The 17,307-nt window shown below is 36.3% G+C and overlaps 1 protein-coding gene across 8 annotated transcripts in view; it reads right to left on the bottom strand.

Moving 5' to 3' along the window:
• The window catches only part of CNTN4 (contactin 4), a 935,293-nt gene that overhangs the window by 682,621 nt on the left and 235,365 nt on the right, over positions 1 to 17,307 (bottom strand). The gene's annotated exons all lie outside the window — the stretch shown is intronic.

Below are 17,307 nucleotides of genomic sequence, written 5' to 3'. Positions count from 1 at the left end.
AATGGGGATACTTGGGCATTTTACATCATGAGATACTCAGCCAGGCCTTGGTCAATTCAGAGACAGACACCCAGAACACTTCCATCATTAAAGTATTACAGATATGCTCCTGAACAAACCTGGAACATAATATCTCTGGCTGTCTTACTAGGCTTGTATGAAGTATGAATCTTACCGAAGTCACTCCCCTGCCTAAAGTTCCTAAGGTCTAATCTTATTTTTAAAAAAAAGGTATAAATTCTTTACATGGCTTATACGCCCTAAGTAGATCTGGGCCTTGCCTAATTCTACAAGCCACTTTCCTTATTGCCACACACAGTCATATCGGATACCCTACTGTTTTTTTAATGCACTTTCTTTCCTACCTCCACACCTTGGCCTATGCTCTTCACTTGGCCTAGAATTCATCCTATGCCAGTTCAACTCTTACACCTTCTCCTTTTATCTACTTGAAATGGGAACTTTCATTAGACTTTTCCCAGGTGTTCCTATAGTTCTCAGACCACCCCATGTGTCTGCTTATCTTAAAACACTTATCTAAATTATAAATTTAACATGCATTTATGTAATTATTTTTCCACATCTCTCTTAGATCCTATAATTATAGGCATAATGACAGCATTATCTGTGTCTATACGGCTCCCTAATAGATCCTCAGTTCCCATCAATAATGTCAATGCTTAATATATACTTAACGAATTAAGTCACTAATGCTACAGTCACACAATACTAAGAAGTTGCCACTTCAGCTATTTTATGTGAAAATATTTTATTGTGTAAAGATTTAGTTTTGTATCATAGCAGAGCATGTCATTTCCAGCCTAACTACTTAGCTCTTATACCAATATGATTGCATAAATATTATCGTTAATTAATTTCCCCTTTATAATGAGGCAAAAATGTATGAGCTAACAACGTCAAAGTTAGAGAATGACTTAAGAAACTGATGTAAAGCAAGGTTTCCCTATCTTGACAAAACTGACAATTTGGGCTAGATCGTTCTTTGTGGTAGAGGCTATCCTGCACAATGTAGGCCACCATCCCCAGCCTCCAGCCATTAGATACTAACAGCACCTACTCTCCAGTTGTGACGACTAAAAATATGTCCAAACATTGCCAAATATTTCCTTGGTGACAAAACTATCCCTGGTTGAATACCACAGATAGAGTGTATCTTAATAAGACACACTCTTAATATATAATAATATATATAAATATAATAAATTATATTATAATATAAATTAAATTATAATAATATAATAAAACAGTCTTTGCTCTCCTTGAGTTACCAGCCTAGGTGGGTGGGATTAATACAGGTATACAATAATAGAGAGACACAAACAAAATGTTATTGAGTTCAAAGAAGAACCTTTCCTTGTTCAAGGATTTAACATTTCATCATGCATTGTGTCTCACACTAATTATATCATGGCCATGGTAAAGCCAATTCTTTAACAACATTATGAACTGGTTAATAAAAGCAACAAAACCTCATTGAGCCCCCTACCACAGACCCCCGAATATGCATAACTATCAGCAATGTAACTGATCACTCAAGAAGAAAAAGCTGAACTCCAAACCAGGCTTTCAGGAAAAGTAAATGTCAAGCATTTAGAATTTTTTTAAGTCAATTTTCAGCATTATGCAAGACTGTGTTCACATTTCATTGGGCAAATACAGAAGACTAAAATACTGGGAAATTATGCATTTTTTTTCCAGTATTTTCAGTTCAGTGAAAGATGAAATAGAATTGTTTAGGAGGAGAAGAATGGAAAAAATAAAACTCTAAAGATTCCAAAAATATTATTTAACTGAAGAGTAAAATACATTTTATTGCTAAAAATGAGGCAATACAAATTAATCATTAATTCTTGCTCAGATGTACCTTCTGACTGAAGTGTCCTATATCTTACAATCCCCTACTTGCTCTTCCCATCCTGTTCCAATGTCACCCACCCTGTGAAAGTTTCCATAAACTCTGTGCTATCGAACATAGAGGAAAGGTCTAAGTCACAATACATGGAGATTATCCATTCACGTGTTTTTACTCTGTTCTATTAATTTCCTTAAGGTGATGTGTTTAACAGTATACTATAGATCAGCTATAATTTAGGAGGAACTCCAAAGTATCTGTTTAAAAAGACAAAAAGACAATGAATGAGTAAATGAACAATCAAATATACATGATTTAAGTTAAGCACATGCTAGTTTGGATTCACTTCAGCCTTAAGGTAGAAAATTATGATTGCTATATACAATTTGTCATAGTAATAAAACTCCCTTGAAGTTCGTATAACTTTCCCCAGAAACTGTATCACCTAAGCTACTAGACATACCTACAATTCTCCAGAGAGGGCTTCTGAGTAAACACGAAGGTGTCATACATTATAATGCACTGCAATGTATACTGTACATATGAGCAATATTATACAGTATACATTGTAATAATTACACAATTATATTCAGTTCTCTCCAACCAGATAATAAGCCTGATATAACAGCTGAGTTAATTCTATCTGTAAAATAAGTCCAGCTAATTAAATGGTGCAAACCTGACTGATATTTGTGTGGCCGAACCTTATAAAGTGACAGTTTCATTATATTTGAGGCTGCTGTTGGTTGATTAAAACTTTGCAAGTAAACGTTTATCATAATTTACTCCGAGAAGATGATTACTTGACTTGGATGGAGTAAAAAAGCCCAGAATGTTTAAATGATTTGATGAAAACATGACATATTCATAAACACACCAGTGACGTCTAACTGTAACTGAAAGAGAGAAGTACCTCTCCTCAGATCTCGAGGAACTGTGAAAGAGACAAATGCACTGTTTTGCATAGATGACCTATGCTTAGACCAGCCATATATTTCATTCTGCATGTGCGCTGGTATTTTATAAATGGAACTTACTCTCAAATAACTATATTGGGATAAAAAATGATTTCTATAAAACACAAACAAAACTCTAATACATTAGTTCATTACATATAACCAATAAATTGATACTAATCATAGCATTATAGCTGCTTGATGAAAAATGACTATGCACTTTAGTTCTGATTCTGTTCCCATTATTTACTATTAGTTCTCACTTACACACACTAATAGAAGAAGCAATGATGTGGGGAATCTGAAATAGTAAATCATTGAAAATCATTTTTAACTGGTTCTGGAAAGCATGTTTCCTTTCTTTTTCCTATAGCAAGTTTACACTATTAATTGTTCAGTTTGGTTACAATTAAAACTGATTTCAGTTACCCAAGAGCATTCTAGGTGCCAGAAGTAAATAGAGAGAATTATCATTTTGCTATAGCTTGTTCCTAGAGATAGTAAATGCTTGGGGGAATGAGAAGAAAAGAGTATTTGCTGAGTGCTTAATATGCTAAGCACTAGTTAAGAACTTTCAATTATACTGTGATTTCAACCACATTGCCCTGTAAGTTAGATGTTACCATCTTCATGTCTTAAGCACAAAGACTGAGATTCAAATGGTGGGCTTGCCCAAGATCAAACAACTACCAAGACACAATGTTCCTCAGACATTAAGTGAGCTGTGATATCCAACTTGAATAGATAAAAATATTGTATCCTTTTTGACAAGGATCCTAAAGTTGAAAGTATTAGAAATCCAAAGAAATGATTTTGCCATATCAGACTTTCCTTCGTCCATATAAGTAAGACTGTTGCATGGGGTATCAACGGACATTCCCAAACACTAATCATGTTACACAGTGGGTCTATAGATCAAATGGCAAGTACAGAAATCATGCATTTTATTACATAAGAGAAAATAACTGGATTTATTTTAAAACCCCTAAGTAAAACATGAAAAATTCTGGTCCTTTTCAGTATCACAGTATTTTAAATTTACAGATCTTAAGCATGATACTGGATACATAAAAGGTTAAGAAGATGGTGGCTATTTAAAGTAGATGTCCAAAGCTAACCTACTTGTTGCAGGATCATATAACTGAAATTATACACTACTCATTTCTGCATGGAGAAAGGACACACAGCCCCACTCACTGGAAAGGTCCTTAAAAACCTGAGTTTTATTCTCATGGGTTCCCTTTAGCCCTTAAGTTACTCATCTGGCTTCTGAAAATAAACTCCCAGGTGTCAAAATCTTAGTATCAATCAACAATGTATGTGCATCCTGGGCTTTGCTTCAAAAAGTTTGGCTGATAAATAGATAAACCTACCTTTTTGTGTTTATGTTTATGTTTAAAGTACCTGCTCAAGCTGAAACTAAAACAGTGATACTGAATTAAGGCTATGTATGTAGTCATTTTTACTAAAGGAAACAGAAGAGCAAGGAATCTCCCTGAAGTTGGGACAATCAACAGAATTTAGTTTTCAATTCTAGCAGTGCTACAAACCAAATTGTCCTCAAGCAAGTTATCCCACTACACTTAAGTTCATTTTGTTCAGGTCTATAATAAGAAGTTAGCATATTTTCTTTTGTTCTGAAAAACCAGTAATTCTGCCTGTAAAAACAGTATTTTTTTTTTTTTTTAAGATTTCATCCATCTATTTGACAGACAGAGATCACAGGCAGGCAGAGAGGCAGGCAGAAAGGTAGGCAGAGAGAGAGGAGGAAGCAGGCTCCCCGCTGAGCAGAGAGCCCTTTGCAGGGCTAGATCCCAGGACCCTGGGATCATGACCTGAGCCGAAGGCAGAGGCTTTAGCCCACTGAACCATCCAGGCACCCCTAAAAACAGTATCTTAACGTCATTGCTATTTAAACTGAGGTCTGAGGGCCAGTAGCACCTGGACCATGTGAAACATTGTTAGAAAAGCAAACTCCCAGGCCCCACCCAGGTTTACTGGAGCACAATTTGCATTTTTAACCTGATTCCTAAGTGATCTGTAGGCACATTCAAGTTTGAGAACTACTGGTGTAGCTACTAAGTTGTAATAATAAGTAGGCACAATGCATAAATCTGGTTGTCTTGAAAGTCTTGGAATTTCCACTAAATATGCAAGTCTGCAACTATATTCAAATGTCTCTTGTTAAAATTTATTCTGCTGACTTAGTTAAGAGCTATATATCCCACACATACACAACACCACGGCCAAAAAACAGTATCTATATCCTCCCCCATTTTTTTGTTAACTGTGAAGCACTTTGCCTGTAGTAACTTTTAGACCAGAGCTGGTACCACCTTACCTCTCCTCTCTCCAATAGCTGGAAATGGTAAAAATAATAGGAAATGGAATCCCTGACCCTTGTATTGAATTTCCTTTGATTCAGGATGAGCAGTGAACAAATAATTAATGAAACAGGGCAAAAAGCACCCTAGCAATCACAGAGGGCAGTTCTAGAAGGCAAGAAGGACGTATCTCCTTTGCTGAAAAGTGTTCATATTACACATTAACCAGGGATAAGCCCTGCTCTTCTGATACTTTAAGCTGGATCAGAAGGAACATTCCCAACAATTTGCTGAATAAAAGAAAGTTTTGGGTAGACTCTACGAAGCCTAGAGAACCTTCTCTCTAGGTACTCTCTTCTCAGGAGTACCCAATTCCCAAAGACAAGTCCAAAAGGAACTTTTGATGTTTCCTTACACCGCAAAGTGATTGAACAGGGAGAGGTCTTTCTGTGAAATTTCTGATTTGGAGATAGTTATTAAACTAGACCTAAACAAGGGAGCCAGAGGGTTATGTTAATTCAGAGCTAGGATGACCAAGTTTACCTGACTACAAACTGACACAGAAAGAAGTATCTGCAAAAAGAAAAGAAAACAGCATTACAGAGAGAGAAAAAGAGAGAACGGTGGGGGATGAAAGAAAGAACATATGCACTGAGAGACCTCCTGGTCCTAAAATGACAGAAAGGGAACACATTTGCACCTTGACTTGTCAGTCCTTCTATCAGCACAGCTGTACCTCCTAGTTGGAGGTATTGTGAGATTCCTTGCATTCTTCCAGTAAACTTTTTTGCTTGGTTTAGTTTCTGCATCTCACAACTGAGATTTCTTGGCCAAGACACTGATCAAATGTACCCCATGACACCATATTGGTGCTATTTTTAAAGACTAAAACTCTTTGACATCAACATTTTACTTTTAGCTCATTGACTGAATTGTTGGGTGGATATTAAGGCAAAACATTTGTAATTCTACATCTCTGTATTCCTACCCTTAAACATGGGTAAAATTCCATCACAATGCTTTGACTCACAGGTCAGAAGTTAGGACAAATGCTAAAGCTATTGAAAAACAGGCAAACTGTGCATAATTCAATGATGTTACTAAGCAGATGCTAGCTTGGGGGCATTTCAAGCAGTGCTGGCACCTTTAAATAGCAAATACAGCTTCTGAGGCTGCCCAACTACTGACACAGCAGGGTTTATCTACTGGGAGGCTGTGACTCACTTATTCTCCCAACTCCCCTATGTAATCTGACACAATGTATCCCCAAGATACTTCCTGCTGCTAATGCTTCTATTTCTATCTTGGAGCCTTTTAATTTGTATTTTCCCCAAATGGCTTATGTATGCTTGTGAAGTGGGATTCTCACCTCACTTGGAACTACTGGCTCTTTGATCAGGAAGAGCAGGCTGGCAAGTAGAGCTGGCATGCCACAGAAACCTGTGTAAGCAATCAACAGCTTCTTTACAGCCAAGTGTGATTTTTCTGCAGCGCCAGCCGAAAGCAGCTCAGCACAACTGTCTCTTGCTAATATCAGATTTTCATACGCAAAGTCCCCATTAGTACTTTACCACCTTGTGAAAGGTAAAAGAGTTTGGATGCAACTAGCTGCTCCTACATCACGCTGGTGGGCGCATTTCGAGAACCCCAGGTGCATAATCTCTTAACTGGCACTTAAGGTTTAACATTCCGTTTCTGCCCACCTGTAAGAATAAGAACAGTGATTATGAATCCTGGCCCCAGAATCAAGATGGAACTCTGCCACAGATTTACTATGAGATCTTAGGAAACTTACTTAACCACTCTGAACTTCAGATTTTTTTTTCTTTTTATCAAATAAATAAATAAAATGTTAAAACCTCCCTGTGGATAAGATTCTGAGTATCAAAAAAGAGCATGTGTTTATAAGAAATAGAAATGTGCCTGGTTCATCATAAGTACTCAAAATACGTAAGCTGTTATGCATGTAAGCTCTTCCGTTTCTGTTGAGTAAAACTCAATGTCATTCAGTTAAGGGAAAACCATTGTCTGTCCTTGTGGAGAAGTAAATTCTCACCATCCACATGAGGAAGATTTCCCAGCATTGTGGGAAAAAAACACAACTCTGAACTCAAGAATTCTGCTTTGTGTGAGCATGTAATTCTGGACAAGTCATTAAATACTTCTGAGCCTAAATTTCCTTAACCACAAAATGAGAGATCTGGCCTCGATGTTACCTGGAGCTCTTTTTACTTACTGCCTTTTATGAGTTTACTCTTTCCAGTTTGGTCACTAAATGATCTCACATTTATGGCAAGAGTTACACTATATGGATCTGTATGTAATAAAGACAACTTGAGCTTTGACTGTCAATAGGTTTGAGGTAAGCTCAATAGAGGAACTTTTAAAAACAAAGCATTACTAAGAAATGGAACCATTATATTGCACAGAAATGCAACTGTGTTAGGCCATTTCTTTTCAGACTATATCATGATTTGGGGGAAAGGAGATACTAATCAGGACTAGTTAAGTTTTGCTACAATATTCTAGGAATACCAGTGGCTTGGTATATTCAAGTTTTCTCTCTTCTATAAACTCTGGTGCATTTGCCGGCCATTTGCTTCCCATTTTTCTCTGTTACATCTGTCTTGCTTAAATTTTTGTTGGATGGTAAGACATTTTGTTTTTTTTTTTGAAGATAGATGGTTCCTGATTAAATTCAATTTATAAGTATCAATTAAACACTGACAAAAGCTGTTCATTTCTAGCTATTTCATGAACAAAAAAATTAATGACAAAATATTGAGGGGTTTATGCCCTCCGTGGATAACAGCTTTAGAAGTGCCTCGAAGAAATCACCACCCACAGTATACTTTATTTAGGCATACTTATTATGACTTTATTTTACTATAGTACATACCTCTCAACAGCAACCACTTCTTTTGGTTAGGATTATCAGCACTAGGACAAATTTGCCCTTGTATACCTAAGATGCTCCTCTTATTTCATTGCTATCAACCACTTGGTGGAGATTTTTATTTTCCTGCTATTTTTCGCCCTGTGAAGTACAGATGAGGTTAAGAGGATTATTCAGCAGCTGTGTCCAACCACCTGCTCTCCAAATCCTTGGTTTTCAAGCCCTTAAGAACACTGCAGTGGATACCTTGGCTTCTGTCATTATCAACAAGGTTAATCCCACACTTCCCTAAGACTCCGCATCCACCTACTTTGAAGATAGATGTAATTATGGCTCTCCTTTAAAAGCTTCATTCTTCCGGCAAGGTAAAAATCTTACCTCTAATCTTTTATTTCAAAGGTGGATTAAAAGGTAAAATAACCACAGCCACTTCTCTAAGGCACATTCAGTCCTTGACCTTTGAGACAAATGTCTGTCTCACTTCAAAACAGATTTTAATGGGAAGCCTGGATTTCGGTAATTTGTCTATGTCCTGTCCCCAACAGGCTCACCAGAGATATGTTAACATCCTCCTGTTGTGTGATATTTCATCCTGTGCAGATAAAGTTGACTGTGTTTCTTTCCAGTTTCTCTGCACAGTTCCCAAAGTTTAAGCTTCTCCAATTTCTCTAGCTTGTTTCTGGTTGTTTGTTTCAATGTACTCGGTGCATTATATTGGGCCATCAGCACTAGATCTGAAATCTTATGCCACTTTGTGTTTGTATGACTCCCCTAGGTAATATTATCCCAGTCCAAGGGTTTGTGAAATTAGAGCAATGCTAACAGTTTGCAGTCTATCAGTCCTTGCAAGCCTGTATTTTTAATAAATTTTCCTGCATAATCTTCAGATAAATAGATCTTTATTTTTTCCTTACAATATTTGTGGCTAAAAGGAAACTGACAGCAACTCATTGGGTTTTGGCTAATATCTTTTAGTGTATCTTTGTGATGCTCAAATCCTGAAGTCTATGGTTTTGGGAACACTTTTAAAGAAAAGACTGACTCCAATGGGTATTTTACATGATCTCTGAAGTTTACATTTATTCACTACATGTGTAATTAGAAGGGTGATTCTGTACTAAATAGACAAAGGACTTTGTTTTGCAATTTTGACAAGCTACTATATGTCTTAATTTAAACATGGCAAGATAAAAATGTACTCCATTTTCTTTTTATTTCATATGATGAAAGAAATAACCCAGGCTTACTCTGGAAGCTCTCTTAAAAAAGTGTACTATAGCAATCAACAAATGCTTAATTTAGTGTTACCTTTTGAGACCCCTGTAAAACTAAACTAATTTCATTCAATCCATAGATTTAACCTACAGATTGATGGTTCTTTAAACAGTTACTTACAAAATACCACAAACTAAATTCGGTTAAGATGTAGTTTTTCAGTAACTTATGTCAAAAATAATTCAGCTAGAGATAATCACACAACTAAATATCAGACTAGTGGGAATGAAGTACGGTCTTTCCTAAAAACATGTCCCTTCTAAACATGCTTAGCTGAGAAGAGAATCCATTTACCCAAGTCCCTGAATTCCAGCCTTTTACCTTATAGATGGGAAAATAACAAAAGTTTAATGATTTTTGTAACATCACACATTTGGTTAATATCAAAATAGAAAACAAGACAGGGGACCTGATATTCAGTCTGATTTGTCTTGCCATTAGTTCATATAATGAGTTGTTTCACAGAGTCATAGGATCATTGTGGAAAATGTAATTTAGCATCTTTTCTTACAGAGTAGAAAGCTGATTTTAGAAATTGCCAGTTTTAAAAACATGGTAGACTTGGCTAATGCATACCAATGCCCACCTATAAACACAGATATTCCAGTACCATACTGTTTTGATTACTAAAGCTTTGTAATATAACTTGAAGTTCAGAAGGGATCCCTCCAGGTTTGCTTTTATTTTTCAAGATTGCTTTGGCTATTTGGGGTCTTTTGTGGTTTCATAGAAATTTTAGAACTGTTCTAGCTCTGTGAAAAATGCTATTGGCATTTTGATAGAGAATGCATTAAATCTGTAGATTGCTTTTGATAATGTAGGCATTTTAACAGTATCAGTTCTTCCAACTACGAGCATGGAGTATCTTTCCATTTGTGTCAGTGTCTTCAGTTTCTTTCATGAATATCCTTTCATTCATTTAATAACCTATTCCTCTATCATTGCATTTTCTTCATGGCCCCTAACACAATCAGGAGATTTTTTTTATTAGTTGACATCTGTCATCTTTATGATCTATCAACTCAAAAGCTAAGGGTACATACATATTTTATTTGCCACCATATTAAGTTCTGGTGAGAACTTAATATAGATTCTGACATATAGTTAGATCCCTGTGTACATACTTGTTAAAAGAACAAATGACCCCAACTGTTATTCCAACTATTCCCCATAGCAAAATCCTTCCTGTTAGCCATAAAGGATACAACACCAATTTTATCAAACAGAACAATTCATACAACCATCTTTTCATATTTAAGATTAAAAATTTCTGGGGCACCTGGGTGGCTCAGCTGGTTAAGCGTCTGCCTTCAGTTCAGGTCATGATTCCAGGATCCTGGGATCCAGCTTCCCCTCATCAGGGAGTCTGCTTCTCCCTGTGTTCCTCCCCCTGCTCTTGCTCTCTCTCTTACTCTCTCCCTCTCTATCAAATAAATAAAATCTTAAAAAAAAAAAAAAGATTAAAAGTTTCTGCTTAATGTTATAATCTATAATATGCTACATTGAATAACTCAATCATCTTTTATATTCCTAGATTATGATTTTAATTTCAATTCCCAAAGACAAACTCAAAGTTAAAAAAAGAACAAACAATCTATGTTCTAAAGGGAAAAAAAATCATAAATCATAAAAACTGATGGACGATTGAATTGTCCATTTTCAGGCAGTGGTTTATTTTCTTGGCAGCAATTTAAATTGCATTCAGAACCACATGTGCACAGAAACATTTTAATGTAAGGCCACAGGGATGTGTTCTTTTCATTTTAACATTACCCTCATGGTATGTTAATACTCTTCTCTCAGCATAGGTAATGTTACCTCTGCTAGGGAAGGCTCTGTCAACTATCAAGAGAAACAAAGGAAGAATAAAAATCATGTTTCTCCATTAAATATTTCCCTGCTACATCAGAAGTCCCTCAGGGGCTGATTAAATTCATTAAGTGATAGTGAAAATTCTAACCATTATTTTCTTTCTGGCCAAGATGCTAGCATAAGAAAAACTACTCTTGGGACAGTCGGGCTGCCCATAATATAATGTTACAGCCTAAAATTTACAGCCAAGTAACATTCATTTAAAAAGTATGAATTATAGAGGGCCTGTCTTATAACTGACACTAGGATCAGTACTTGACATACTCTTTGTAACTCTCGCAAACGCAACAAAATGACTATTAGGACCCTAACTTTATAGTCTGAGGAATCTGAGGCTTACAGAGATAAAAACTGAAAAAAAATTCAAATGTTCACCCATCTCTCTCTGCCTCCATCACTTACAACTTTTGTATTAAACCATTAATCCTTAAGATTAGAAACCTGACTTGGTCTTTGGCCTGGGAGGACACGTCAGGATTTTAGGAAGACAGTATGTACTGATTTGAATGACAACCTTAGGAGTCTCTTTATTTTGTTACATCCCCTAGTCATCTTATCTGAAGGAGAAATTTTGTCTTCTTAAAACATGCATTCATAATCTATTACTATATTGAGATATATTTCACATTTAAATTCCCATTCACTATACAAATCAGTGATTTTTAGTATATTCACAAGGTCATACAATTATCGCCACTATCTAATTTGAGACCATAGTTATCATTCCAAAAAAGAAACCCTATGCTTGGGGCTCCTAGGTGGCTCAGTGGGTTAAAGCTTCTGCCTTCGACTCGGGTCATGATCTCAGGGTACTGGGATCCAGTCCAGCACTGGGGTCTCTGCTCAGTAGGGAGTCTGCTTCCCCGCCTGTCTACTTGTGATCTCTGCCTGTCAAATAAATAAATGAAAATCTTAAAAAGAAAGAAAGAAAGAAAGAAAGAAAGAAAGAAAGAAAGAAAGAAAGAAAGAAAGAAAGGAAGGAAGAAACCCTGTGCTTATTAGCAGTCCCCTCTGCCCTTGGTTCCTGGAAACAACTATTCCACCTTTTATATTGATAGTTTTGCCTATTCTGGACATTTCATATAAATGCAATCATATATGTAGTCTTCTATGTCTGGCTTCTTATACTATTTTCACATTTCCTCCATGTTGCACCATGTATCAGTACTTAATTTTCCCAGTTTTAATTGACTAATATCTAACAGAAGAAGAAAATTACTTCTACCAATCCTGAGAAAAAGAATGTAATTGTTTTCTTCCATTTTTTCCTCTGTGTGTACATTAGACTGAATATTGTAGTGTTAACAAAACAAATTTACATGATGTAAGCCTTGAATATTACAGTCTCCATTTTGCTGATGGGAAAATAAGTCTAAGAGAAGTTTATTTACCAGCTCCAACATCAGAGCAGGAACTTAAAGCACAGGACTCTGAACATAGAGCCAAAATTATTTTCACTTAGTTGATAGATATATGACAGGAACAACTAAATGGCCCATTCAGCCACTGAACCTATGATCTTTGGTTCACCAGAGACAAACTCTCAGAAGCTGAGCAAAGCTTCCACATTTCATCAATCCAGAAGTCTTTATGCAGCTGAGGATACTGAACTCAAGGGTCTGTCAGGGCCAAATAGGTAGCAAATGAAGTGGCATGATAAACTGGAGAGGAAAGGAGGAGGCAGCAGCTGCCCAGGAAAGCCCTTCTGTCATCGAGGAGAACAAGACTGAGGTAGGAAGGTATTCTGATTTCTTCTGAGAGTATCTGGAAATCATCATTATATCTGAAACTGTATTTTCAAGGGTTGGCAACAATTAAAACTTTTATCTTTTTGCAATTAAAAGGTAAAAAACAACAAACAAATGTGTGAACCAACATAACTCTGTTTTGAAGCTGTTCTTATCCATAGGCTACCACTTTTACAACCTGTGGTGGATGACAAAAGGCTAGGGCACCTGGAGGTAGTGCCAGGCCCTTCCTTAAAGAAAACCTAAAAGGGATCGTGACAATTTAAAAGGACCTGACCTCCTCCTGCCTTTCAGTCTTAATTTTGGAAAGATCCAACAACTTTTTTTTGTTTATTGATGTAAAAATGAGATAAATTTTATTAGTTTCAGGTGTACAATGTAATGATTCAACATTTGTGTACATTGCAAAATGTTCACCACATTGAGTCTATTTACCATCTCTCATCAAATTTCCATTTTGTTTGTGATGACAACTTCTAAGATTTACTTTCCTATTGAAATTTGCAATTCTATATTATTGATGACAGTCCCCATGCTGCACATTAAATCCCCATGACTCAGTTATTTTATAACTGGAAGCTTGGTGTATGTATGTATATATATATATATATATATATATATATATATATGTGTGTGTGTGTGTATTTTTTTTTAAGATTTCTTCACTCATTTTTAGAGAAAGAGAGAGAAAGCATGCACATGAGTGAGCATGGAGAGGGGTAGAGGAAGAGGGTGAGAATCTCTAGCAGACTCCCCACTGAGTATGAGCCAGAGGTGGGGGCGGGGGCGCGCAGGGCTTAATCTCAAGACCCTGAGATCATGACCTGAGCCAAAACCAAGAGTCAGACGTTCAACCAACTGAGCAACCCAGATGCCCCTATAACTGGAAACTTGTAATTCTTGATCTTCTTTACCTACTTGGCCTTCCCTCAAGCCCCCTTCCTTCTGGCAACCGACATATTCTCTGTATATATGAGTTTGGTTTGGGTTTGTTCATTTTGTTTGTTTGTTTGTTTGTTTTTTATTCCAGCTATAAGCAAAATCATACAGTATTTGTCTTTCTTTTTCTGACTTACTTCACTTAGAATAATACCCTCTAGGTCCATACATGATGCCACAAATGTCAAAATTTCATTCTTTTTTATACCTGTGTAGAATTGCAATTGTTTGTGTCTGTGTGTATACATATATACATATATAAACATATATGCCACATCTTTTTTATAGATTTTTTTTTATTTATTTCTTTGACAGAGAAGATCATGAGCAAGGGGAGCAGCAGGAGGAGAGGGAGAAGCAGGTTCCCCGCTGAGCAGGGAGCCTGATGCAGGACTTGATCTTAGGACTCCGGGATCATGACTGGAGCTGAAGGCAGGTGCTTAACCTACTGAGCCACCCAGGTGTCCCTACCTTGAATTTTTTAAAAAAAAAAATTTTTAATATGCTATTTTTTTCCTCTTGCTTTTCTTCATTCTATTCCTTCTTTCAGAAATCTATTATTTTCCTCAACCTGTACCCTTCTCACATCTTTCTTCAACTCTCTGCAGCTAACTACAAATTTAATGTTTGAGGAAGTCTTCTGTGGTTTTTCTTCTCTGGGTTAAGTTTTCCTCCAGGGCCAGTATCAATGTGGACAACATGAAAATCACATGGTACAGTAACTGCTTGTTTGATTAGCATACTTTCTTATTATAGACCCTACTAAGCCAGTGATGATACTTCTTTTCTACGTCATCGTATTCAGTAGTCAGTAATTACCCATGAAAAGAATGGAGCATATAATGACATCTTTTGTGTTCCAATTCCACTGTTTTTAATAGTTTAAGGTGTTGAAATCATACTCCATGACAAAAAGCTGAGAGCTTTGCCCTTAAGAGTAGAATCAAGACGTGAATGCAAACTCTTACTACTGAACTCCAGCATAGTACTGGAAGTCCTAGCCAGAACAATTAGACAAGAAAAAGAAATGAAAGACATTTAATTGGAAGGGAAAACATGAAATTATCACTATTTACAGATGACATGCTTTTATATGTAGAAAACCATAGAGTCCACCAAAAAACTGTGAGAACTAATAAATGAGTTTAGCAAGGTTGCAAGATACAAAATCAGTATTAAAAAAGTTTATTGCATTTTTATACACTAACAATGAACTATCAAAGAGAAGTTAATAATTCCCTTTGCAACTGCATCAAAAAGAATAAAATGCCAAAAAAATAATAAAATGCCTAGAAATAAATTAATCACAGAGAAGAAGAACTTCTATACTGAAAACAAGAAGAATTAATATTCTTAAAATGTCTATCCCTCCTGGAGAAACCTACATATTCAGTGCAATTCTTATCAAAATTCCAATGGCATTTTTCTCAGAAATAGGACAAAAATGATTTAAAATAGTACGGAATCACAGAAGGTCCTAAATAGCCAAAGCTCTTCAGAGTTAAAAAAAAGAACAAAGCTGGAGGCATCACACTCCCTCATTTCTTACAGTACTTTAAAGTTACAGTAATCAAAACACTTTGGCATTGGCATAAAAACAGACAGATCAGTGGAACAGAAAAGAGGGCCCAGAAATAAGCCCCCATATATATATGGTCAATTTATGACAAAGGAGGCAAGGAAGGAGAGTCTTTTTAATAAATAGTGTTGTGAAGACTGAGCAACCACATACAAAAGAGTGAAACTAAAGTACTATCTTCCATCAAATACAAAAATTAACTCAAATGGATTAGAGACTTGAATTTAAGACCAGAAACCATAGAACTCCTAGAATAAAACATAGGTGGTAATCTCCTTGACATTTTTCTTAGCAACATCCTTTTGAATCTTACTCCAGAAGCAACAGTAACACAATCAAAGATAAACAACTGGGACTACATCAAACTAAAAACTTCAGTCAGTGCAACCATGAAAATAAGAAAGTAACTTACATTTGTATATCATACATCTGACAAGAGCTAATTTCTAAAACATAAAAATCTTATATAATATCAGGTATAAAAAATAACTCAGTTAAAATACAGGCAGAGGATCTGAAGAGACATGTTTTTCCAAAGAGGACATGCAGATGGCCAACAAGCACATGAAAAGGTGCTTCAGCATCACTTGTCATCAGGGAAATGCACATCAAAACCACAATGAGATACCACTTCACACTTCTCAGAAGGGTTAAAATCAAAAAGACAAAAAATAGAAAGCATTGACAAGGATGTAGAGAAATGGGAAATCTCATGCACTGGTGATGGGAGTGTAAATTGGTGCAGTCACTGTGAAAAACAGTGTAAAGGTTTCTCAAAAAATGTAAAAACTACCATAAGATCCACTAATTTCACTTCTGGGTATTTATTTTAAAAAAGAGATACTAATTTGGGAAGATATATGCACCCTTATGTTGACTGCAGCATTATTTACATTAATCAAGATAGGCAAATAACCTAAGTAGCCACTGATGGATGAATGGATAAAAAAATGTGGTGTGAGGTGCCTGGGTGACCCTATATGCACTAACACACCCAGTCAAGAATGGGTTCCACATCAGATGATCCAAACAGCTTATGTAATAGATTCATGAGAAATAATTAATATGTACTATTTCTAGGCTATGAATCTGAGACCAGCTTGTTATAGAGCAATACTTAATTTGTAAAAAATATATTACTCGATCTTGGCTTATGCGAAACAACTAAGGAATCAAGTGAAATAAATTTTTTCCTATTTTTTTTAAATAATTAAGGGTGTTAAAAATAATCTTCCCCTGAGAGCCAAATTGTGTGCTGATACTTACCCAACGTCATCAGTCCTGTACTGATTAACAGAGTGTTTTTTTTTTTTTTTTTTTTTAAGATTTTATTTATTTATCAGAGAGAGTGGGCGAGAGAGCAAGCACAGGCAGACAGAATGGCAGGCAGAGGCAGAGGGAGAAGCAGGCTCCCGGCCGAGCAAGGAGCCCGATGCGGGACTCGATCCCAGGACGCTGGGATCATGACCTGAGCCAAAGGCAGCTGCTTAACCAACTGAGCCACCCAGGCGTTCCTGATTAACAGAGTTTTAAATTTTATCTTGCTTGGGAGATACATTGTCCATCAAGACATAATTATTACAACTTTTAAAATAAGTTTTGCACTTTATTTTATGTGTATCAATGGAATGAGATCTCCTCCACCACCATCCCAAGATTGCATTGGATTGGACTGGGCCCTGAATCCAATGTCTGGTGTCCTTATTACAAATACAAGTTTGGACACAGGTGCACAGGGAAGAAATCTATGTGAAGACAGAGGGATCTGAATGAAGCCATTACATGCCAACAAAGACCACATACTGTTGCCAACTACCAGAAACTAGAAGACTCAAGGATGGATTC

The sequence above is a fragment of the Mustela erminea genome, chromosome 1 (assembly GCF_009829155.1).
Source record: "Mustela erminea isolate mMusErm1 chromosome 1, mMusErm1.Pri, whole genome shotgun sequence".
Classification (NCBI taxonomy): Eukaryota; Metazoa; Chordata; class Mammalia; order Carnivora; family Mustelidae; genus Mustela; species Mustela erminea.
The sequence above is the reverse complement of the archived record's forward strand: the minus strand, read 5'-3'. Positions and strand labels throughout refer to the sequence as shown.